At 45.8% G+C, this 26,540-nt stretch overlaps 1 protein-coding gene across 6 annotated transcripts in view; it reads right to left on the bottom strand.

Annotated features, from left to right (window-relative positions):
• Positions 1 to 26,540, bottom strand: part of LINGO2 (leucine rich repeat and Ig domain containing 2) — a 3,618,115-nt gene that overhangs the window by 2,095,347 nt on the left and 1,496,228 nt on the right. For all 6 annotated transcript variants that reach the window (XM_069240594.1, XM_069240603.1, XM_069240567.1 and 3 more), the window contains one exon: positions 11,210 to 11,285. The gene's annotated coding sequence lies outside the window, so the exon portion shown is untranslated. The remainder of the gene's footprint in view (positions 1 to 11,209; positions 11,286 to 26,540) is intronic.

The following is a 26,540-nucleotide window of genomic DNA, read 5'->3' as shown; positions in this document are numbered from 1 at the left end:
CTTTAAGAGTAAATGTTGACAAAAGTAAAATCATGGTACTTGGAAGGTTCCTTTTTCGGAACCATTGATTTTTGGAGGGCAAAGTTTTGGAGAAAGGAAGCACTTTTAAAAATGTAGACATCCCATCTGATGTATCCCTGAAATGATTGGACTTTGTAAGTGCAGACTTTCTTCAGTCTCTAAGCAGGGGAATGCCCTAAAGCATTCAAAAATATATATGATGGATATTCTGTTATGCCCTTAACCAAGGCTCATCAGGCCATCATCAGTTCCATGCTAACTTACAGTGCCCCTGTGTGGCTTCTTTGAGTAAATTAGTTTATTGATTAAATGGAAATGCTGCCTTTTGTTAATTATTTGGCCTTCTCACGAATACACCTTGGCAATGATATGATTACAATTTCACCTGCCATCTAGCTAGGAGGATTATTCTTGACCTTTTAATGATGTTCTGGTACATTATTCCACATTTATCTTGCAAATCTCTAAATCAGAAGAACTGCCTGAGGAGACATTGTTACTCCTACGGTGCCTAATCTCCTCATTTTTCACAGAAATCTAAATGTGGCTGTGAGTTAGGATATTCCACACTACTTCCTGTGTTGTGTTCTATCTGGAAAAGTGTATGAAGATTAGGTAATAATGCTCTAACAAATAAACAATTACTTCCAAGAAATCAAAGTTAGGTGTAAAACATTTAGGAGTGTTCCTAGCCTCTGTAGGTGGTTTATACCCTTCAAAGAAGGTGCTTCCATCTTCACTTTCAACTCCATCCTTATGCACCTCTTCCTGCACTCTCATGATTCCCACCAGGGAATCTAAAGTTTTAAAGCTGCCCATGGACATTCATTCAGTTTGCAGTTAGCCATGGAACGGTAACAGAGTGGATGGTGTCACCAGTTCTTCTCTTTGGAAAATCCAGGAGGAGTCCAGAATTAAGTCCAGGTACCAGAGAAGCACTGCATGTGCTTGATTACTGCTCCAGATTTCATTCTTGGAGGACAGTACCTGTTGTCCTCAACAGTAGCTCTGATCGTGAAGTTAACCTCTCCACAAAGAATTCATAGATCAATAAAGAAGATGGTATTCAGTCCAGATTGGTTCATGATTACATCACAAAAACCATACAGCATACTCCACAGGAGTGGGCACTGATACCATTGTTCAAAGAAATCTTACCTGGAACAGATTGTTTCTACTGGTATTGTTGGACCTGGCCCTTTTTGCGGGTTCATCCCCAGACCTTTTGCCTACTTCCTCCTATTTTGTCTGACCTCTTGCTAGGACTGTGAGCACTTTATCACTGCTGATCAATGCTAAAGTGCAGGTGCTCTCCCTTCTAAGGTTGGTATGATTGGATTATACCTAATCGGCACATTTAATTTACCTGTAAGCCCCTTGTACAGTGGTATCTCTATGCCCAGGGTCTGTAAATTAAATGCTACTAGTGGGCCTGCAGCGCTGCTTGCACCACCCACTGAAGTAGTCTTTCAAACCTGTCTCAGGCCTGCTAGTGCAGGGCCTGCGTGCGCAGTTTTCTGCCACAGGGAACTGGCACCTAAATTTACTTGCCAGGCCCAGAACTCCCCTTTTACTACACGTATGTCACCCCTATGATAGGCCCTAGCTAGCTCTATGGGCAGGGTGCTACGTATGTAGAAAGCAGGACATGTGCATGGTAGTGTGGCCTGTCCTGGTAGTCACAAACAGCCTATTTGGTTTCTCACTGCTGTGAGTGCTGCCTTCTCATAGGATTGCATTGTAAAAGCCCAGATTTATTTGTAGGGGGTATTGCCTGATTTATGAGGAGTATTGTAGGCATGTTTGGTATGGTTGTAATGGTAGTGAGAAATGCTGCTTATAGGTGTAGCTGGATTATTTAATGATCATTACAGAAATGCCACTTCTAGAAAGTGAGCATTTCTCTGTGCTTATGACTCTGGTGTTTTGCAGCTTGACTCCAAGCCAAATCTGGGCAGAGTGACAGCTGGGCTTTGTGCATACTTTTCAGACAGCCTGTACACAGGGAGGGTGGAGGTGTAACAAAGGTGCATCTGCATTTTGAATGGTCTTCCTGGGCTGAGAGAAGGGGAGGGGGTACACTTACATCTGTAAAGGCTATGCCCTGGCCTCACACAAAGGGCTTGTTTACCCAAACTGATGTTTGGAGCCTGTGCTGGAGGAGAGAGGGGGCACTCCCAAAACCAGTTTTAACTGGTTGGAACCCCCCCCCCTTTGTAAGACCCTTGCAAAACTGAATATAACTACAGGGGATTTTCCCCCACAATTGGGAACACTTTAGAGACACTCTGAACTGAAACATACTGTAACTGGACACAGAATGCTGCTGGAGGGACTCACCAGGAATCGCCTTGGACTGCAGCTGCGCTGACCTGTGACATGCTTGGTCGCTTGGAGGAACTGCCACTGACTGCAACACTTTGTGATGGCCTGCTGCTGTGCTCTGCTGCCCTGTGCTCCATCTGTGAGTCCCCAGGGACTGGGTGCCGTGGCCCCTGACCACCCTGCAATTGCTTGTTAGCAGCGCAAAAGGAATGCTGCTTGTACTGCCTTCTCTGGACCATAGTGCCTTGTGAAGCACTTTGGCCCGTATTTATACTCCGTTTGCGCCGAATTAGCGTCGTTTTTTTCGACGCAAATTCGGCGCAAAACGAACGCCATATTTATACTTTGGCGTTAGACGCGTCTAGCGCCAAAGTATGGGCAAATAGCGTCATTTTTTTGCGTGAACGCCTTCCTTGCGTTAATGAGATGCAAGGAAGGCGTTCCCGTCTAAAAAAATGACGGCGACGCAAATGCGTCGTATTTATACTCCCGGGCAAAAATCACGCCCGGGAGTTGGCGGGTCAAAAAACCTCGCATTTGCGCCACTTTTTAACACCTGGGTCAAGGTAGGCGTTAAGGGGCCTTTGGGCTTAAAATGAGCCCACAGGTGCCCTCCCCTGGCCCCAGGGACCCCCCCTGCCACCCCTGCCCACCCCAGGAGGACACCCAAGGATGGAGGGACCCACCCCAGGGACATTCAGGTAAGTTCAGGTAAGTATAAATTTGTATATTTTTTAATTTTTTTTGGTGGCATAGGGGGGCCTTATTTGTGCCCCCCTACATGCCACTATGCCCAATGACAATGCCCAGGGGACATATGTCCCCTGGGCATGGCCATTGGGCAAGGGGGCATGACTCCTGTCTTTACTAAGACAGGAGTCATTTAAATGGCGTCTGGGCGTCGAAAATAATGGCGCAAATCGGGTTGAGGCGATTTTTTTGCCTCAACCTGACTTGCCCCATTTTAAGACGCCCTAACGCCATTTTCCCCCTACGCCGGCGCTGCCTGGTCTACGTGGTTTTTTTCCACGCACACCAGGCAGCGCCGGTCTGCTAGCGCCGGCTAATGCCATTCCATAAATACGGCGCCCACATGGCGCTTCAGAATGGCGTTAGACGGCGCTAAATATTTTGACGCTAAACTGCGTTAGCGCAGTTTAGCGTCAAAAAGTATAAATATGGGCCTTTATTCCCTGGTCCATAACGCCTCGTGAATGCTTTATTTTCTGGCCCACTGCGCTTTGTAAGCACCTGCCAACATGCCCAGATCACCGCCGCAGCCTGGCGGACTGTTTTGTTAAAGCGCTGGGAAACAGGCTGACCCCAGGGTGATGCACACTCCGAGGAGCGCCCCTGGGGCACCCACTGGACCCTATTCCAGCCTGATCACCGGTTCGGCCCGGGAGGGCTGACAGAGGCTCATGCACCACGTTGGGAGCAGGAGCCCTTGGAAGAGTGGGGTGGAGGCCTCATCGGAGGCCCCGCACTCCACCGGACCCCATTTTCTGTTGGGTGCACTGCGGGCAGGGAGGAAGCCTCATCGGATGCTCTCCGTCCCACCAGGCCCCAAGTGAGCGTCAGAGCGAGGAGGAGGCCTCACTCCATCCAGGCCCCAGCAGGGGTATAGGAGCTGTGGATGGGGTAAAAGCCTCATTGGAGATCCCCCATGCCGCAAGGCCCCTTCCTTTTGCTCCTCGTCTGAGTTTTGGCTTTGTCCTCCAAGGTGGCCCAGGGGGCCACAGAGTTTGCGGGACTCAGGAGGGCCCCGATATAAGAAGCGGAGGGGGTGCAAGCTGCCCCCTCCCCCAAATCACCAAACAGCTCAGATTTGAGTGCAGAGGAGCGCCAGGGGCCCCCTTGTCTTTGCTCGTGGCACAGGAGGTGCCCCACATATATAAAACAGGAACGTTTGGTGTTACTTGTTCATCTGGGCATTTTAGCTGTTATGTTTTATCCTAACGTTCCTGGTATGGGCATTTTTGATTCGTTCATGATAAGTGCATTTCTACAGTAATGTGATGCATCTGCTAATGTTCCTTTTATGGGCATTCTATGCTAATATGTTTTCATGACTTGCCATATGTTTTCTAATATTCCTGGTATGGGCATTCATGATACTTTTAAGGCAAATGCATTTCTATAGTAATATTTTCCTGACTACTGCTTATGTGACAGAATAATAAGTAACCTGTGTGTTATGTGTGACTACTGTGTGTAACAGTATTGTGTAACGTTCTGACAACTGCTAGGTAGCAGGGTATTACTGACATGTTGTGTTTGGTCTAATTATGTTGTGTACTATACAGTTTATTTTTACACAACTTGGTGTTGTGTTTCCTTTGTGGTGGGGATAGTGCATCATGTGTGTTGTACATGTTGTGCAAATGCTTTACACATCGCCTCTAGGGTTGGGCCTGACTGCTCGTGCCAAACTACCAAGGGTGTGAGCAGAGGTTATCTTGGACATGTAACTCCCTTCCCCTGACTAGAATGGGTGGGTTCTGCCTAGCTTAGGTGCATACCCTATTAACCCCATTTCTAGCAGGTGTCATCTTGGAATATGACCATATTGAAAGCCCTGTAGACATGGGCTTTCACTCTCTTCCATTGCCTCAAGTGATAGGAGATGGTGTGATGCTTTGACCCTGCTTCTGCAGGCAGGTCGCTCCCCGCTCCGCCTTCCGCGCTCCATCTCGTTCCTTGCTGCTGACTTTTTTCCCAGCCGCTGCGTCCCCTGCAGCCCCTCCCACCTCCCCCCTCCTTCTCACCGTTCCTTTAGGCTTTTTCCCGCTGCTGCGTCCCCTGTGGCCCCTCCCACCTCCCCCCTCCTTCTCACCATTCCTTTAGGCTTTTTCCCGCCGCTGCGTCCCCTGCTGCCCCTCCCGCCTCCCCCTCCTTCCCACCGTTCCTTTAGGCTTTTTCCCGCCGCTGCGTCCCCTGCGGCCCCTCCCGCCTCCCCCCTCCTTCTCAACGTTCCTTTAGCCTTTTTCCCACTGCTGCATCCCCTGCGGCCCCTCCCCCCAGCCCTCTCATTCACCAGGCCCTCCCGCCTCCTAGCTGCCACTCCCACCCTCCCCTCCTTTTATGGCAGCTGCGGCACGCTAGCAGGGAGCAACCTTTGACCATGCTTCTGCAGGCAGGTCGCTCCCCGCTCCACCTTCCGCGCTCCATCCGGTTCCTTGCTGCTGACTTTTTTCCCCGCCGCTGCGTCCCCTGCGGCCCCTCCTGCCTCCCTCCTCCTTCTCACCATTCTTTTAGGCTTTTTCCCCCCGCTGCATCCCCTGCGGCCCCTTCCCCCAGCCCTCTCATTCGCCAGGCCCTCCCGCCTCCCAGCTGTCACTCCCACCCTCCCCTCCTCTTATGGCAGCCGAGGCACGGCCACGCCGCTGGCGCGCCAAAGGCAAGCCCGTCTGTGCCCGTCCGCGCCTGGTCCGTGCCCAGCGCCAGAATCCCTGGCCCCGGCAACAGCCACCCCGCCAGCATTTGCTACAACGCCGACACCCTCTGTGCACTCAACACCAGCCGAGACACCACCTGCTTCCAGGCCTCTCCAAAGAGCACGCACGGACCCTTCTCATGCCACAACTGCAGCTTCACCTGCAACAGAGCCCGCATACCTTCAAGGATCAAGACCAACCACCTCATTGCATACTCCTCAACACCCGCCCAGCACGCAAGCACGCCATTGAAGTCTGGGACCTGCTCGACTCCACCTCCCCGGACGTGGCATTCCTAACCGAAACCTGGTGGAACGACTCCTCAGCACCCAACATCGCCATAGCCATCCCGAACGGATACGAAGTCGCTCGCCGAGACCGCACCAACAGAACTGGAGGAGGCATAGCCATCGTCCACAAAGCCACCCTCGAAGTTATAACCACCCCGGACGACTCCTTCAGCGCCGCCGAACTCCTTCACTTCCAAATCCGCACCGACCCCAACACTACGCTCAGAGGAACACTCATCTATAGACCCCCAGGACCCAGGGCACCCTTCAGCAACGTCGTCGCCGACCTGGCCAGCACCCTCGCACTCGCCTCCACGGACTACATCCTCCTCGGGGACCTGAACTTTCACATCGAAAACAACAATGACACCAACGCAACCACCCTGACCGAAAACCTCGCCAACCTCGGCTTCACACAGCTCGTCAACACACCCACCCACACAGCCGGTCACACTCTTGACCCCATCTTCTCCACAAGCAACCACGTCACCTTCAACCATACCACCGAACTCTACTGGACCGACCACCACTGCATTCACTTCACCTTCAAGAAACAGACAGAACACCACCTCACCGAACAACCACCACGCCGCCGATGGGGCAAAGTCACCGAACTTCAACTAATCAACGCCCTAGCCCAGAAACCGCCCGTCAACCCCACCGACCCTGACATTGCGGCACACAATCTCAAGCTATGGATCACCGACTGCGCCAACCGCCTTGCTCCACTCAGAAAACCCTCCAACAACCACATCAACAAAAAAGTCACCTGGTTCACCGACGACCTCCAAGCCTCCAAACGCCACTGCCGAAAAATCAAGAAAATATGGCTACTCGAACGCACTCCAGACAACCACACGGCCCTCAAGGATGCCACACGCAAACATCACAAACGCATCAGGCTAGCAAAAAGATCCTCCTTCAAAACCCACCTAGAAAACAACGCCCACGACTGCAAAGAACTTTTCAGCATTGTAAAAGAACTCTCCAACCCTGACGCCACCATCAACGACATCACCCCCTCCCAAGAACTTTGCGACGCCCTATCATCCGCCTTCCACCAAAAAATCACGGACATCCACGACAGCTTCAACTCCCCTCACACTCCAGACGCTCCTACCCCACCCACCACGAACTCCACCCGCTCCAGCCCACTGAACTCCTGGACCAACATCAGCAACGAAGAAACCCGCAAGACCATGAACTCCATCCACTCCGGATCACCATCAGACCCCTGCCCACACCACATCTTCAACAAAGCTGACGGGCCATCGCACCACACCTATGGAAAGCCATCAACATCTCCTTCGAAACTGCAAGATTCCCAGACAGCTGGAAACATGCCGAAATCAACGCCCTTCTCAAAAAACCAAAGGCGGACCCCAAGGACCTGAAAAACTTCGGCCCATCTCTCTGCTCCCGTTCCCGGCGAAGGTCATCGAGAAAATCGTCAACACTCAGCTCACTCGGTACCTCAAAGACAACAACATCCTCGACCCCTCCCAGTCTGGCTTTAGACGCAACCACAGCACCGAAACCGCCCTCCTAGCCGCCACAGACAACATCAGAAACCACCTCGACAATGGAGAAACATCAGCCCTCATCCTCCTAGACCTATCAGCCGCCTTCGACACCGTACGTCACCACACCCTAAAATCCCGCCTCCACGCAGCAAGAATCCAGGACCAGGCCCTCGAATGGACCGCATCCTTCCTCACCGGCAGAACCCAAAGAGTCCGCCTCCCCCGTACCAATCCAAAGCCTTCAACATCATCTGCGGCGTAACCCAGGGCTCATCCCTCAGCCCGACGCTGTTCAACATCTACATGGCCCCCCTCACACAAGTGGCCCGTCAGCACAACCTCAACATCTTCTCCTATGCCGACGACACCCAACTCATCTTCTCCCTCACCAAGGACCCGCACACCGCCAAAACTAACCTCCACGAGGGACTAAAAGCCATCGCTGACTGGATGAGAGCCAGCCGGCTAAAACTGAACTCGGACAAAACAGAGGTCCTCATCCTTGGGCGCACCCCCTCCGCCTGGGACAACTCATGGTGGCCGTCCACGCTGGGTCCCCCACCGAGGCCCACCGACAGCGCACGAAACCTCGGCTTCACCCTCGACTCCTCACTCTCCATGTCAAAGCAGGTCAGCGCCATCTCCTCCTCCTGCTACAACACCCTCTGCATGCTTCGCAGAATTTACAAATGGATCCCAACAGAAAAAAGAAAATCAGTAACCCAGCCCCTTGTCAGCAACAGACTCGACTACGGCAACGCCCTCTACATCGGTATCTCATCCAAACTCCTCCAACGCCTCCAACGCATCCAAAACACCTCCGCCCGACTCATCCTCAACATCCGTTGCCACTGCCACATCACCCCCCACCTAAGAGACCTTCACTGGCTCCCCGTCAACAAGAGGATCACCTTCAAGCTCCTCACCCACGCACACAAGGCACTCCACAACAACGGACCATCATACCTGAACAACAGACTCAGCTTCTAGACCCCCACCCGGCATCTCCGCTCCGCTAACCTCGCCCTCGCCTCCGTCCCCCGCATCCGACGCAAATCTTCTGGCGGCAGATCATTCTCTTACCTCGCCGCCAAGACCTGGAACACCCTCCCGCCGGATCTACGACAGACCCAGGACCTTCTTTCCTTCAGAAAACTACTCAAGACTTGGCTCTTCGAGCAGTAGCAGCACCCCCCACTTTTCTCTGATATGGGGATATAGGCCTTCTACCAGGATTGACATTAACAGCATTTTATTATTTCCACCCCAAGTCTTATTTATAAGGCTATTTATTGCCTTTTCTGTCTGTTGTACTGAATTTCCTTTGTTCTTTGATTCCTTTCCATCAGCAGAATATTACTGGTAACCTTTCTTTTCGACCTATTATTGCCACACAGCCTAATCTTTTTAATTCAGCACCTAACCCCGGCCAACTGTCCCTCACTGGGCATCATCACAGGCCGGCTCACATTAATCTGCAACCACTGTGCTTCTTTCTTACCAAACTCTGGCCTCTTGAGGTCTGAGTGACCTCAAGGCTTATAAATTTCCCAGGAAATTATTTTGTTCACCAGGTTCCATGGATGTGCAACTATGGGTTTAACAATGTAGATAGGACTTCCAGGACTTTCAGGACTCAGTGCATTTGGAATTAATACAGACCTTCTAGCTCACAATTTGTGTTGCACTTTTCACTGCCAGCATTCCCTTGTAGCTGCCATCCCCAGTCCATAAACAATTCCACTGTGCTTCAGAGATCTTGAGCCCTGAAATAAGTCGCACTCATACTGATCCAAGAACATTGTAAACCCTGTATGTGCTCTTCCCCTTATTCTTAACTTTGCTTTAACTATAGTCCCTCCTACTTTATTGGGTCAGCGAGGCCAGTGAATAAAAACTATTATTCCTTATCTGCTTTCCTGCCAAAAAACAAAAAACACAATGTTAAAAAAGCAAAGAAACCAGCGTTACCTACCCTTAACCCAATACTCTGCATTCTGTCTGCGCCCTGGAAATGTCAGGCAAGTAAAGGCCATGGATGTCAGTTAGGGGTCGTACCTGCGACCCCTGGCTTACCCTTTGCAACCCCTGGCACTGCCTTTGTGACCCCTGACCCTAGAGGTGACAAATTCAATGGCAGGAACACAAAGGCTGGGCCTTATGGATGTCAGTTGGGGGTCCACTCTCTTTGTTTTCTGTCAATTTTTTATTACTCTAATAGTGAATAATATATTTTTTACTATTAGTGTAATAAAAATGTGGTAAAATTGGCTAGGATATGCCCGTACATGTCAGCTGAGGTACGCAGAAAAAGCTTTTAAATGTATGTGGGTGCTTGCAGGTTAAGAGTTTGTTTATGTGAGAAGCAGTATATGTAAGTGTGAATTTGTGTGTATGTGTAAGTATGTGAGTGTGAGTGAAAGTGGTGTCACTCGCTACCCCGGGCATTTCGGTGAATCGACCTCCACGGTAAGCAAAGGCGTTCAAATACCTGCCACTGTGATCTCACAAGGGTATTTAGGAAAATTGAAAAGAACATTTTGTATATAAGTATATACAAACATGACACCAAGGACGATGAGCCAAGGAGCCGAAATCAGCGGCTGTTTGAACACTTTTCCAGGAAATGCTCGAGCTCTGCTATCTAAAATGAGCACTTTGTATGCACGACTAATGCAGGCCTTCCTTTTGTGCAGTGAAGGGCTAGGCGCAGAGGGCTCTGTGCAGATTTGTCATTGACCTTCTACAAAAAGCTGGAGGCACATTACTCATCAAAAGCAAGTCTAATGAGAATTGTAAGGGGCCCATCAAAAGCCTCTAAGCAAGACCCAGAGGTAAATCTGAAGCCACCAGGAAGGCTGAGTTAAAAGCAGTCTGCCCTGGAGCCGTACACGTGCATGGTTAAATATGTTCCCCTTATTGTCTCTGAAGGGAGGGCGGGCACCGCCCACCACGGCTGTCACGCGAGTCCAAATGTCACCGAGGTGAAGAGGCGCAACGCCGAGGCCCGCCTGCCTGTCTCCTCCCGAAATATTCGGGAAAGGTCACGAACAAACTTAAGTCATCGCTTCAGACAGATGCATGCAAATGCTTTGCTCCGTGACACAGGCTGGCAGCGGCAGGCAGGCACGGGGGAGCTGGTTAAAAAGACAGTAGGGGTGACACCGAGGATGCACCATCTGCTATGTGCGCATATGCCTCTGGGATCATGTGGTGTTAAGCAGAGGAGAACAATGTATAGTGCAATTGAAAGATTTTGGCTTATATTTTTTCATCATTAATTTAAGCACGTTTTCCCCACTCGACTTAAGCGGGCTACTGAGGTATAGTCGAATTATATAAAGTCACGGCACAGTGTTGCAGTACGACGGGCAAGTTATAAACACGTGTTTTTCCATCCTTTCCTGGTCACTTTCTCATTTTCTCAAATTTTTGCTTTTTGTGAAATTGTGCCCTTTCGGAACTCTTATTTAGTCACCACAAATGATAATTTGGAAAATTGCTTCTGATTTATGTCTTCTTATGTCTACAACTGATTTACTCCCGGTGTGCGAGGACGGGCTAAAAGGTGATTCACACAGAAATATGCGGATGCAATGGAAGGGAAGCTTACCTGTGCGCCACAGCCTCTGGTGATGACATCACACATAGATTATGAGATACAGTATGGATACCTGCATGCGAATATACTGAAAAACAAAACAAAAAAACAACTTGATTGATTGAGGGACCTTAAATTAATCTCAGCACTGCTAATTACTTCCTTCTAGTTCGTCATTTTCTTCTTCACTCTACCTGCACAGACACAAACTAAATGCAGATCAAAGCGCTGTGGCCCTTTTACTAAAAACCCAGCCAGAAGTGGTATGCCACCTCCCCTCTGAAAGGAAGCACAAGATACACCACTAATGCTTCATCCTTTTTTGATTTAAATTAATGAGCTTGAGTTCTAGGGTACAGCGAACATTAGAGTTAGACCCAATACATGGCCTCTCATAGAGAAAATAAATACCAGTGGCTCAGATTAATCATCGAAGCATTCCATCTATCCCATCTTCCTCTTCAGTGGTTCATTATGAATTCTGAAAAATGATTCCTAGTTAATACCTCTTTTCTTTGAAATATGGGGGCATATTTATACTCCGTTTGCGCCGAATTTGTGTCGTTTTTTTCGACGCAAATTCGACGCAAAACTAACTCCATATTTATACTTTGGCGTTAGACGCGTCTAGCGCCAAAGTTCATGGAGTTAGCGTCATTTTTTGGCGTGAACACCTTCCTTGCGTTAATGAGATGCAAGGTAGGCGTTCCCGTCTTAAAAAATGACTCCCAGGCATGTGCGTGGTATTTATACTCCCGGGCAAAAATGACGCCCGGGAGTGGGCGGGGCAAAAAAACCCGCATTTGCGCCTCTTTTTAACGCCTGGGTCAGGGCAGGCGTTAAGGGACCTGTGGGCTCAGAATGAGCCCAGAGGTGCCCTCCCCTGCCCCCAGGGACACCCCCTGCCACCCTAGCCCACCCCAGGAGGACACCCAAGGATGGAGGGACCCATCCCAGGGAAGAAAAGGTAAGTTGTGGTAAGTATTTTTTTTATTTTTTTTTGTGGCATAGGGGGGCCTGATTTGTGCCCCCCTACATGCCACTATGCCCAATGACCATGCCCAGGGGACATAAGTCACCTGGGCATGGCCATTGGGCAAGGGGGCATGACTCCTGTCTTTGCTAAAACAGGAGTCATGTTAATGGCGTCTGGGCGCCCAAAAAAAATGGCGCAAATCGGGTTAAGACGATTTTTTTGCCTCAGCCTGACTTGCCCCATTTTGGGACGCCCAAACGCCATTTTTCCCTACGCCGGCGCTGCCTGGTGTACGTCGTTTTTTTTCACGCACACCTGGCAGCGCCGGTCGGCTAACGCCGGCTAACGCCATTCAATAAATACGGCGCCCGCATGGCGCTTCAGAATGGCGTTAGCCGGCGCGAATTTTTTGGGCGCAAAACTGCGTTAGCGCAGTTTTGCGTCAAAAAGTATAAATATGGCTCCAGATCTTGGAAACCATATACAGGTCTCCACTAGGTAGTTATAGTTAGGACCTAGTTTTTATGGAAAAAGCTTTTTTTTTACTTGCTTATATCTTTGGTGGTGGTTGACGAATCTTCACAAAATATTCCAAAAAAATTCAACCGCCACCCTTGCTCCTGCTATGTCCTGCTGTGCCCACTCCCAGGACACAGCTGTTTGCAAACAGACTTTCAGCTAAGGAATACACATTTGAAGCATTGAGCCACAGAAATGAATAAAACAAAACAATTAAATGATAAAGTGAAAGGGCTTTTTTGCTTGATAAAGGGAACTCAATTTCTAGGTCAACAGCACTCTAGGTTTACCAGTGCATGAGATCAGCGCAAAGTCACAAAGGTGCCCTTGTTTCTTTCTTAAGACTGTGTGACATGACCAAGCTTCAGAATCCATTTATACACCGTAATGGAACACCGAAACGAAACACTACATTTGCTTTCACATCCTGCTAAGAATGTACCTCTTCCACTTGACATCACTGACCAAGCAAAGCACACGACCACATTCAATCTGAACACAATCACATCTGTTGCCTTCAACTTTTTTAACAACAGATTTCCAACCTTCTTGTCTGAGAGGCTTAGAAATGTGTCCCTGATCAGCTTTTATGTTTTTGTGTTTTTTTTTCTTTTGCAAGTGCTGCACAGGCACATGCAAAGTTTTGAAAAGAAGGTCAATGCACCTGGCATAATTTTCTAATACTGGGAATATCCGAGCAGCAAAGATGTCCTCACACACAGATGAAACAAAGATTTATAGAATTGTAGAACTAATACTGTCATAATTGTCATTTATAAAAATAATCTTTTTTAATGGTATCTTATCAATCGAGTTATGTTTTGATGCACAGTTCAGTTAACTTTTTGTAACCTCTTGTTACAAACTATCAATAAAATTGAAAGTCAAATAATACATTCATCAAATGAAATGATAAGTTAAATAGGCACAGATGTAACATATTTAAAGGGATTGTACATGTGTTGTTGTATTTTGCTATTCTTGGTTTCTTTAAGAGGATGCAATGAGGATTAGGAAAGACTATTTGGATAGAGGCGTGAAGTGAGAACTTACCAGATCCATGAGTGAATAATGTAGGTAAGCCTTATCACTCTGCAAAGTGTCTGGCTATGATTTGTGGTGAAGGAGTGCCAATGTGCATAGGCTCATGCTCACCTTATGTCTTGATTGATAAATCCATTTGGGAAAGAGTGAGCAGTGTTAAGTGTGGATATTGAAACAGAGGGTTATTGTGGTGTCAAACTATCTGTGATCAGAATCTTTTGGACACAAATAATGTATAAGACAAGGAAAGCTTGTGCAAGGTGCCTGTTGTGTAGAAGGGTAGAGATTTGTTAAGTTGAAGGAAGCAGCAAGCACTAGGCACAGTTTTTGATCTTAATCAACCTGAGCAAGTGCTAGTCACAGGTGAAGATGAAACAAGAGGATGGATGCAGGAACTTTCCACGTTGTTTGCGGATGAGCTTGATTGTTTGGAGGCATCTGAAAATCATACATTTTTAATGAAAGGGACTGTGTCCAAGGCGTGCAAAGTGTGGAGTGTCCCACTAGTTCTCAGAGATTTGTTTAGGGAGGAACTAGATAGATTGCATGTGAGTAACACCATAGAGCCAATAGAATCCTCAGAATGGCTTAGCCCTAGTGTATTTGAAAGAAAAGAACAAATGTAAGATTCAAGGTATCTAAATGAGAAAATCTGGGACACAGTCTTCTGCACATTAATGAAGTGTTTTTAAACGTGAAGAGTGCTGAGTATTTTTCCTCGCTGAGGGCCATATTTATACTCCGTTTGCGTCAGATTTGCGTCGTTTTTTTTGGCGCAAATTCGACGCAAAACAAACTCCATATTTATACTCTGGCGTTAGACGCGTCTAGCGCCAAAGTTCATGGAGTTTGTGTCATTTTTTAGCGTGGACACCTACTTTGCGTTAATGATATGCAAGGTAGGCGTTCCCTTCTAAAAAATGACTCTGAGGCATGTGCGCCGTATTTACACTCCCGGGCAAAAATGACGCCCGGAAGTGGGCGGGTCAAAAAAAATGACGTCCAGCTGCTTTTGCGTTGTTTTTTAGCGCCTGGTCAGGGCAGGCGTTAAGGGACTTGTGGGCTCGGAATGAGCCCAGAGGTGCCCTCCCTTGCCCCCAGGGACACCCCCCTGCCACCCTTGCCCACCCCAGGAGGACGCCCAAGGATGGAGGGACCCATCCCAGGGAACTTAAGGTATGTTCAGGTAAGTATTATTATTATTTTTTTTTTTGTGGCATAGGGGGGCCTGATTTGTGCCCCCCTACATGCCACTATGCCCAATGACCATGCCCAGGGGACATAAGTCCCCTGGGCTTGGCCATTGGGCAAGGGGGCATGACTCCTGTCTTTGCTAAGACAGGAGTCATTTCAATGGGGGTTGGGAGTCAAAATAAATGGCGCAAATCGGGTTGAGGCGAAAATTTTGCCTCAGCCTGACTTGCCCCATTTTTTTACGCCCAAGCTCCATATTCCCCTACCCCGGCGCTGCCTGGTGTAAGTCATTTTTTTTGACGCACACCAGGCAGCTCTGCCGGCTAACGCCGGGTAACGTCATTGAATAAATACGGCGCCCGCATGTCGCTTCAGAATGGCGTTAGATTTTTTACGCACAACTGCATTGGCGCAGTTGTGCGTCGAAAAGTATAAATATGGCCCTGAATTTCTAAAGTACCTACCATCAGGCGCGACTCAACCCGGTGTTAAAGCACCTGACTTTATTTGTTACATCCAAAGCTACTTTTCAATTTCTGTGAATGCTTTTCATGCTAGTGTCCAATTTTGTAGCATTCCAAAACCCACATCCACAGACTATGCACGCAACCTAGACATCACCCTCAAAAAACAAACTGACCATGAAACTACAAGTCAATGCAGGAGCCTCATCCTGCTTCCACACCCTTTGCATGCTCCACGGAATCTTCAGATGGATCCGAGTCAATACCAGAAAAACCGTCACCCAGGCCTTTGTCACCAGCCACCTCGACTACTGCAAAGCTCTCTATGCAGGCATCTATTCCCAGCTCCTCAAAAGACTCCAGACCATACAGAATGCGGCAGACAGACTCATCCTGGACCTCACCAAAATTACCCACATCACCCCCCACCTCCGAAACCTCAAATGCCTCCCCAAGCAGAAGAGTTGCCAGTTCAAAATTCTCATACATGCCTACAAAGCTCTACAAAATCAAAGACGCTCGTACATAAACTATCGACTGAACTTCCATCTACCCTCAAGACCCCTGTACTACTCCTCCCTTGCCCTCATGCACAATCCCCACAGTAATTGCAGACCTGGGAATGGGCCTCTCCTTCTCCTACATTGCCACCAGGACCTACAATGACCTGCTCCCTAACCTCTGAACAGCACCCTCCCTGGTCGACTTCAGAAAGAAAACCAAGACCTGGGTGTTGAATGCAGACTTGGCACCCTCAGTGCCCAGATACCCCTAGGGGTGACAGTGTTGTGCTTTACAAGTGCTGATTTATTGATTGATTGATGCAGAGGCTATGAGGTGGCTTCCAGAATGTCCTGTTTGTCAAAATATACAGGATTGTGTGGGGATCGAACAAATTGGAGCATGATGAAATTGCTGCAAACCACTCTCTCAAAGTTAGAGGAAGCAGAACTGACTCTGGGGATTGACAAATGCAGGTTTTGTGTGCAGAGGTGGAGTATTTGGGACACAGATTATTTAGTGTGGGGGTGAAACCGAAAATAAAACTAATGAAAGCCATTGAAAATGGTTCCTCTCTTGCTTACAAAGAGCAGTTGCATTCCTTCCTTGGTTCCAACAGAATACCGTGCCATGGTCACAGACTAGGTCTCTAAATGTGCACAGCCATGGCGTTTGTGTGGTCTGGACAATGGCAATGATCCTTTAAAAAAATAAAGAAATGTAGTGCTGACCTTGCATTCTTGACGTGGTTTCTCCTGACTTTTTGCCTTCTGACCTCCTGTTTTTCTGACTTCATTTTTACTGGCTTTAGGATACTAGGATAACATTTTGTGCACTTTACCACACCTAACTAGTGCTTAAGTGAAGGTGCTCTGTGCTCTAAAACATGGTGATATTGGCTTAGCCTCAATTGGCATAATTAATGCATATGTGCTGCCTGTAAATTAAATGCTACTAGCTGGCCTGCAGCACTCCTTGTGCCACGCACTACAGTAGCCCTTTAAACATGTCTTAGGTATTGTTATACTTTAACCATTCTGGGCCTCTGCCTGTCTCTGAATGCACATCTGGGGAGGGTGACAGCTAGGCTTTGTGCATTCCCTCTAGACAGTCACACATAAAGGGGTTGGGTGTGACATTTACATCCTGATAGCCCATCACCAGGTTGATGGGCCTTCCTGGGCTAGATGGGAGGGAGGAGTTGGCACACTTGAAAAGGGCTGTGCCTGTCCCCACACAAAGAGCTGCATAACCCCCTGTAGAGTGTCTGAAGCCAGGGTAGAAAGGGCAGGGACCCTGTGCACTTTAAAGGCCTCTCTTCGAAGTCTCCCTCACTTCAAAGGCTTAACTGGGTATACGTGCTGGACCCCAAGCCCCAGCAAGTCAGTAGACTTCTGTACCTGAGGACATTATGTCAAGAAGAAGTGCTGTGCTATCTGCTGGGACTGACAATCTGCTGAACTGTTTAGCTATGATGGCTTGCTGCTGCTGTGAAGGACTGGACTTAGCTCTCTACATCCTCACAAGAACCAAGTGACTCAAAGGGCTTGCTGGTGTGCCTCCTGCTCCGAATTCTCATGGCCATCAAAGACTTCCCCCAACTCTGCTGTTGCTGCTGGACTCTACTAACTGTGAGTTCTGTCCTGCCAAGAGGTGACAATCCAGTGCTGGTCCTTGATAGGGGACTCTGCAGTTGTTTTCCTGCAAAAAACGATGCATTGACGCCATTGTGTGGATTGGAACCACTGCATCCTCCATCGATGCGGCACATCACCGCTGAGGTCGAGGACTCTGTATCAGCAACTGCACAGCTTAGGATCGATGCATCTCCACCAGCTCCGGCACATCACCTTCACTGCCATTCAGACTCCATTGCAGAGGGTTCGCCGCCGCACTTTGAGGACACCTCTTTGATGACTGCATGGCTCGGCGATGACACATCCCCCGGACAGTACTGATCGGAACTGAACGTATCACCTTCACATCAACACACCAATGTCGATGCACTCCTCCATCCAAGGTACTTTTCAGTGGGCTCTGTGTAGGTCCTGTAGCCGGCCTGCCCTTCATCGTGGTCGGCCTGAACTTTGGATTTAGCGCGACCTCAAGTAGCCTTTTAGCACTATTGATTTCTATGCATTGTATTACAGTTTATTCTTTAAAAAATCCTATTACGAGTTGCCTCTTAAGTTAAGCCTGACTGCTCTATGCCAAGCTACCAAAGGATGAGAACAGGTTCTTTTAAGCAGTGTAACTTACTTACCCTCACTAGGATTGTGGTCCTTACTTGGACAAGGTGCATACCTCTGGCAACTAGAGACCCAACCTCTAACAATGACATAAAACACTCTTGGCATTAAGCCATTTCCGTGGATGAGTGGAAACAGGTGGTGCTAGATGATGAACACATGCAGTTGCACATAAGGTGTCTTTCCTCTGGAGGCGATGGACAGGTGCATGGCATGGGTTTGGATGGCTTTAAACCAGTATGGTCTGAATTGTCAGTTCTTGATGGAGCATTATGAAGGTTTAATATGCTGTATTGCAAGTAAGATTGTTGAATTTGTTGCATGGGGCACAGAAAGACAGTAGCTATGCAAGCAAGGGTTTTTGTAGATTTTGGTGTCCCTGCATGTACCAGAAGATAGAGAGACCTGGCCTTATTTGTGTGGCTTGCACGCACAAAAGATTGTTAATCGTGTGTTGTGAAGATGATACCCATTGTACAAGTGGAACTGCCCAAGAAAGTTTGAGAGAAACTGGGCATTGATATCTGTGGTCCCTTTGGATGTCCGGGCCTGGAGGGCAGATATGCTGTGGTGCTGATCAAACTTCGCAGGACTTCTTTGTATCTTCCACACAGGAATGGACTGATTGAGCACATCAACAAGGTGCTGTGTGAAAGTGTGAAGTTAACTCTGCAAATTGGACTGGGCTTGAGGCACAAACTTAAAGAGATGTTGGAGAGCTAGAGAAGCTTACTGTATTGTGTCACTATGAGTACTCCATTGTTTTTGGTGAAGGGTTGAGTGCTGTGCACAACAGTCTTGCCCGGATGGATTGAAAGGATGAATGGGAAAATCATTGAAAAGGATGGTGTGACTGACTGAGGAAAGTTCAAATAGGAATCCTATGTTTGGAGGTGCAATGACAAACTAAAGAAAGAGATGTGGGTGTTCAAGGAAGGAGAGTTTATAAGAGTGGGTTCAGGGACTAGAGGTAGGAATGATATGTCAAAATGGTCTTATCCTAAGAAAGTGGTTGAGGTGAGGAGTAGTTGTCTGGTGCTGGAGGATGTCGTAGTGGAGTCTGATGAGGGTCATGAGGTGTGGTGACTTTAAATGCAGCTTTTGATTCAAGGAATTGGACGCAGTACTGAGGGAAAGTTTATTTTGGCCTAGGGAAGTCAGCACATTGGAAAAGAAAAGACCCTGGCCTGTTCAAAAGAATGTAATGTGGGGGTCTAGAATAGGAAGGCTGTTTGGACGGTGGTTGTGCTTGCCAGTGGTTGGTCGCTCTCTAATAAAATGCAAATATATTATCCACTTTCCTCTGTGCTGGTCTCTTCAAATATTGTAAGTTAGTTTTCCCTTTAAAAATACCCATCTGACAAGACTGATACATAGACACCATTTGGGTTTGCTATTAGAATATTGTTAGCAGATAAATTATTCATAATGAAAGTTTATGTATTTTTAAACTATCACACCAGTAATTTTATGAATCGATTCTAGCACTTAAAAACTACTACTACCATTTTAGAAACCTAAAATAAAGTTTTCAGGTTGAAACCAAAATGCCTTTAGATTCACCTGCAGCAAATGCACAGGCATTTCTACGCTTGTGAATATATATGCACAGCGTCCATGAGGTGTAAGTGGGCTGCAGGAAGGCAATGAAATAAGCTCTCTACCTACATGCTCATCAAAGTATATTTCTACCTAAGAAAAAGGATATTGCCCGAAAAAGCAAGCCTTGGTGATAAGATATATGCATCAAATGGAAGTGAGGCATAAGCACAAGGGGGATAGAGGCCAGACATTGTAGTCTTGAGTTAAAACAGGGTTCGCCAACATTTTCTGTAGTGAGACCTACTTCATATCAGTGAAAATCATTGTGAAGTACCGAAGGCTAAATATCTCACGCATTTTTATCAGACACCCTGGTGCCCAGCATCATTAATTGTATGCCTAATGTCCATGAAGCCAGATACTATGGCTCGAACAAAATTGTCTGACTAGGGGCACTATAAAAGGGCTGTCATGTGTGTCAGCGAGAGTGAGATCTTCAGGGGTGTATGAATATGTGTGCATATGAATGGGATATATGTGTATGGGCGTCCGAAAGCCTGTGTCATATGTACTTGCAGCACAGGATACACCTTTCACCATTTGTGGCCCCATTACATGTATAACATAAATGTACAATCATTTTTTTATTGGGAGAAATTTAAAGTGCAGAAATGTTCATAACATGGAACATTTTTCTGCACATAAGGCCCAGATTTAAGAGGGCCTAACGGCTCCTTGTGCCACATTAGCATAAATTTGATGCGCCATATTAACAAAGTGGAGCAATGTATGCATTGCACCACATTGTAACCCCTTGAGCCACATAATGCCTGAGCCAGGCATAATGTATGCAAGGGGGGGTGTGGACTCTAAGAGATTGGGGAAATGGCATCTAAGAGATTCAACTGCGCATTTTTAGTGGCTATTTTTAGCGCCTGCACAGAGCAGGTGTTAAAAGGGGGCATACCATTGTTTTCAATGGGCCCCCATGTACTCTGTAGGGTTAAATCCTGCACAATACATCAATAGCGTCAAAAATGTCGATGCTATTTCCCCTACCCTGCCCTATTGTGCACCGTATATTATATACGGCGCACACATGGTGGCAGTAGGGGGGCTCTAAGGGGTGCACAAAAAGTGGTGCTGCATTGGATGCAGCACCACTTTTCTTCAATTCGAGCGTAAATTTCTCCCATTTAAAAAATGTCTGTGTCTATCACTTATAACTATGGCACAGTGTCCTACTGGCCACTCGGGGCAAGAGGCCTGCGATTTGTAAATGCAACACTTTGATTCTGTGAACGATAAAATGAAAAGTTACCTTAACCATTCAGGTAACTTTTCATTTTAATTTTCTCTGACTTAAAAGCATTGAATAGTTTGTTCTCACCTCCCACATTAAGTTGACAAGGACTTTTATTTAAAAGTTAAAAAAACGTAGGCCCAAATTGACAAGAAAGTGGCACATCAATACCGATGCCCTACTTTTCTTGCGTCGCCCCGCCCCAACCCACCTAACAACACCATGGTTCCGCTGTATTTACAATATGGTGCACAATGGCAGTCGTTTCCACAATAGTGTCATAATTTATGACGCTATTGTTGCGCTTTGCAGCATCAGCGCCATAAATTATGGCGCTAGTGCACCAAATGAAAAACTCCCTTTATGGACTTAACAATATTATAATGCTGACACACAATTATAATACTGTGGGAGTGAAGTATGCACTAAATAATCAATTACCGTACAGCCATATGTAAACCTCACCTAAAATAAATACCCTTGTCAATCCACCTTTTATGTATAATCTTTCTTTCATTTATTTTTGTACACTCTTTAAAATAAATTCCTATTCATTTATACATTAATCACATTTTTGTACATCATCACACATATATTTGAAATTTCTGAAAAAATTACATTATAAAAACAATTAAATCTTCACTAGATTACACTACAATAAAAAGAAATTATTTCATCTAATGTTGACGCAGCGATTCGGTGGTCTTTCAGATGGTTCACCCCACCTTTTTCAGGACAAATTATGTATGTAATGTATTCAAAAATGAAAAACGATAACTGAAAAAAATACAAAAAGCAATATTCACAATCTTGTATATATACTGCATCTATGGTTTAACATTGGCTGTACTTTCATTCCTTATATATTATTAAAACCTCCCAGGCGACTTTCCTGCAGTTCTTATGATTTAAATCCCTTCATGATCACAATTCCTAAATAAAATCATATTTTTCTTAAAACATCAATATGTACCTGCATTCTTCTATGTTGCACATCCTATAATACTATTTACCCAAAGCGCACTGTCTGTCAATCAATGTACCTCTATTTTTCTGGTGCATAATAATAAATACCATTCATTATCTAAAATGCTTAACCTCAAAATATTTCTTTTTAATCAGGGGCTCCTCATTTTGCTACAAACTTAAAAACATAATCCATACAGTCCATGCAATGCAATTTCCTTCATGTCTAAAAAGCGCATCATTTAATATATTTTTTAACTTACTTATTATATATTATGTTGCCACAACAGTATATCTCAATCGTTTTCTACCGTTTTCTCTGGTTTTCTCTCTACAAAGTTAAATTTCCCTCATTAATATTATATACTATACCATAATCACATAGAAGTCTTTAATCAATTAGAGATCTTGAAAACTTACTGGCAATAATATGTGGGGGCCTTTCTCGTTATTTATTCACTCCTCTCTTCTGGTATTAGGCCTCTCCTACTAATTTCCCATCTGCGGACCAGAATGTATTTCTGCACTTTCAACTACCCTTTCCAGGAGCTTGCACACATCAAGAGTTATTCCTGTTTTTATACTTTATAATATACCTTGGGTGCCACAATTTTTATTAAAAAAACAGTAATCAAAATCAAAATGTTAATAGTGGCCTATGACTTCCTCTGAAAGATAAGCAAAAATCTTTCTCCTCATGTCTACTTTGGAGCATTTTCTCTGGGTAACATCCTCCCATTTCTTGCTCACCTGTCTGGTGGCATTCCATGAGAAAAGCCTTCACTCATATTAAACTTCTGCAATCTTTGACAGCTATATGTATACCCCGCGCTGCTGAAATGCACGCTTTTCCTACGTGTCCTGCATTTTGGAAATTTTGACTTCAGTCAATTCAAACCACCAAATGTTTCCGTTTTTGGGGGGAAACCCTTATAATTGGATTTATCTCAAATAATGTCAACACCTACTTGTAGTCATTATTTTTTATTGTAATTCTTCTTAACATGCACTTATTTTATAATAATCTCAAACAATCCTTATTATATGCTTTTATAATCTCATTAATGGTGACCATTTTAAAGTCACTCCTTTACCTAACATCTCCTCTCTAATACTGTTATGAGCTCATTCATGGTGCCCATCTTATCACCGCTCCTTTCTGAATAAAATTAACAAATATAATTTCCCATTCTTTATTTTCTTAATATTATGATCTCATACATCCATATCAACTTTACAGCTTTTAATCTATATAACAGGTGTATGATTTAGGGAAAGCACAGAACTAAAATGCTCCATCTTGGTAATGTGTGCTTAATAGTTAAGACACTCCAATTCAAACCTTGCCCTACGCTTATCCCACCAGATATACGGATTCTTCTCTGTTGTTCACATCTTCCTCAAATGTTCTAAATTTACACACATAATATTGCTCCGTTCTTTTCCTTTTTATTTAAAACTCATCTTCTCGATGTGCCTTTTACCTTCTCTATAATGCACCACCTTAAATCACTTTCCTTATGTTTCTATTCAGCATAGTGGTCTACCAGAGGTGAATTTTTCTTCTTTACTCTTATCGCTGACCTGTTTATTTAATCTCAGTCTCACATCTAATCTCTGTCTCTCCTAAAAATCCCTTATTACATAGACAAAAAATTAAGTATACCATATTTTTTGTTTTATGTTTTATTGTTCACCATCTCTGTTGATGACTTAGCCCATTTAATTTCACTACCGAGCCCTTCTTGATAGTATTACAGTTACCACAAGTACCACTTGGAATATTCCCTTTGATTTTACTCCCATCCCTTATGTGTCTCGGCAAATAACGTTTTTTCCAAAGTTTCATTGTTCCCTCCATTGAGAAGTAGCCAGTTCTTATTAATCAAGATTTGTTTTGTCTTATTACTCATACTAGAATACTTTGTAATACAAACAATTCTATTATTATCTTGCAATGTATGTTTTCCTTCAAATAAACTTTCCCTATTATAATATTTTGAACTCTTATAGGCCTTGTGTATTATTTTTTTCAGGTAGCCCCTATTCAATAGCTTTTCCTCTAATATCTTAGAGTGTATCTCAAATCTTCCCCTATCTGTATGATTCTGCCTTAATCGGAGAAACTGACCAAATGGTATATTATCTTTCTGATAGCAAAGCACTAGGGAGGCCCATAGGTTTCTATGGGTCTGTCACTTTGAAAATGATGGAAAAAAGACGCAGTGAAATCTTGTAGATTTCCCTGCACCACTTTTCTGGGCCTCCTAACAGGGGAACGCCTCCCTTGGCATACATTATGCTTGGCGCAAGGGGTTACAAAGTGGCACAATGCAAGCATTGCACCACTTTGTAAATAAGGCATTGGGGAATAGCCTCTTTAGCGCCACATTAGCATAAAAAATTATGCTAGTGTGGCACAAGGAGACGCAAGTGCCTTGTAAATTTGGCACTAAGTGCTTCAATTCTTCATCTCTGTGCTTCACTATGGGTCATAAATCTGACTCCAGCACTGCTAATTATCAGGCCCTGCAGCCTGATGATAATAATGTAAAATAAATACAGCATTTCATTACCTTGCAAAGGAAAATTGTGACAGTGCTTATTTAAAAATGATCTTGAGGCTGTGATCTGCTCTGAAAGTGTCTGGGAGCTACTGGTAGCTTGCGATTGACTGGTTGGAGGCATGTGAGTTGAAAGCCACTGGTACCTGGAAGGGAAGGTCAAGCAATTAAAAGGAGGCCTTTTGTGAGCTTAAAGGGCCTTAAAAATCCACCAGATGTATGACAATCCATGTCTGAAACCCTGGCTCTCATCCTCATTCTCAATTTGGCCTCACATGGGTGCTTCACAATAAGGGCATCCCATATAGTTTAATGAAGTAAGGGAAAAGCTACAAATCAACAGAGCTCTTGTCATGCTAAACTTGTGGTTCCTCTGCCTCGTTTAGAGGAACCACAAGTTCCTAAATCATTTCACTTAGGGGGCACATGCCACTCGTCTTCCCAAAAAAAGGCATTTAGTCACTGGGTACTTTGGCCACCTCTGCAAAGGACAGAGAGGTAGTCATAACAGGGATATTATGAAAGTAACATAAAATTATATTGCTTTTAAAAGGTAAGAAAAATACCTAAACACTGTTTTTAAATTGTTTGCTGTTCTTTTAATCCGCTGGGAAGAGCAAATAAATTATTTATAGAGTGACTAAGGGCTCTTTTCCTTGCTTGCCAGTAATTCGTTGTCTCTTTAGTGCTAGCAGAGATGGTGCCTTGCTGACCCTTATGGTAAGTTTATTTGTATTCAATGCCACAATTGTCATTCCCATGTGCAAACATAATTTCTTCTGTTTGGAACAGGAGGCTTTGAATGTTTGGAGAATGGTCATTGTTAGAAATGGGATTTTTGGTTGGCAGTCAGGTTACCCTCTGTCCAAGCAAGAACCCTCCCTCTAGTCAGGGTAAGTCACACACAATACAAATTATCCTGTGCCCACCCTCTGGTACCTTGGCATGAGCAGTCAGGCTTAACTTAGAAGGCAATGTGTAAAGTATTTGTGCAATAAATCATACAATAACACAATATAGCACCAAAAAAATACACCACACAATGTTTAGAAAAATATATAATATTTATCAGGATAATTGTAGGTCAAAACGAATAAAGATGCAATGTGAAATTGTAGAGATATCACTGAAAAGTGATATAAAATGTCTTATGTCTTTAAAAAGCAAACAAAGTCTCTTTCAAGCACAAAGTATCTGGTTTAAAGTGGAAAATCTCCGCAAAGGGCCGCAGAAGAAGAGATACGTGGAAAAATGGTGAGTGCGTCGATTTCTCCCCTGCACACACAGACTTGCGTCGTTATTTTTCACGCGGGGAAGTCGTGCGTCGTTTTCCGGCACGCGGACAGTCTCTTTCTGTGGTTCGCGGGATTACCAGATGTCCCGGGGTCTGTGCGTGGATTCTTTGGCTTGTTTTCCGGCTGCGCGTCGTTCCGGGAGGTTGTGCGTGGAATTCTCGTTCTCACGGCAGACGTCGCGTCGATTTCCCCTCTGGAAGTCGGGCGGCGTTGTCCTTGCGAGGCCGTGCGTCGATGTTCCGGTCGCCCCGAAGGTGTCGCGTCGATCAGCGTCGGTGTGCGGCGATTTTCTCGCCGCGGAGCAAGCTGTGCTGCAAAATTTTCGGCGCACAAAGAGTCCAAATGAAAAAGAGAAGTCTTTTTGGTCCTGAGACTTCAGGGAACAGGAGGCAAGCTCTATCCAAGCCCTTAGAGAGCCCTTTTACAGCCAGACAAGAATTCAGCAAGGCAGCAGGGCAACAGCAAGGCAGCAGTCCTTTGTAGAAAGCAGTCACCTGAGTCCTTTAGGCAGCCAGGCAGTTCTTCTTGGCAGGATGCAGGTTCTGGTTCAGGTTTCTTTTCCAGCAAGTGTCTGATGAGGTAGGGCAGAGTCCCTGTTTTATACTAAATTGTGCCTTTGAAGTGGGGGTGACTTCAAAGAGTGGCTAAGAAATGCACCAGGTCCCCTTTCAGTTCAATCCTGTCTGCCAGGGTCCCAGTAGGGGGAGTGGCAGTCCTTTGTGTTAG

Source organism: Pleurodeles waltl, chromosome 1_2, assembly GCF_031143425.1.
Source record: "Pleurodeles waltl isolate 20211129_DDA chromosome 1_2, aPleWal1.hap1.20221129, whole genome shotgun sequence".
NCBI classification, from domain to species: Eukaryota; Metazoa; Chordata; class Amphibia; order Caudata; family Salamandridae; genus Pleurodeles; species Pleurodeles waltl.
This window is presented reverse-complemented; position numbering and strand designations above follow the sequence as displayed.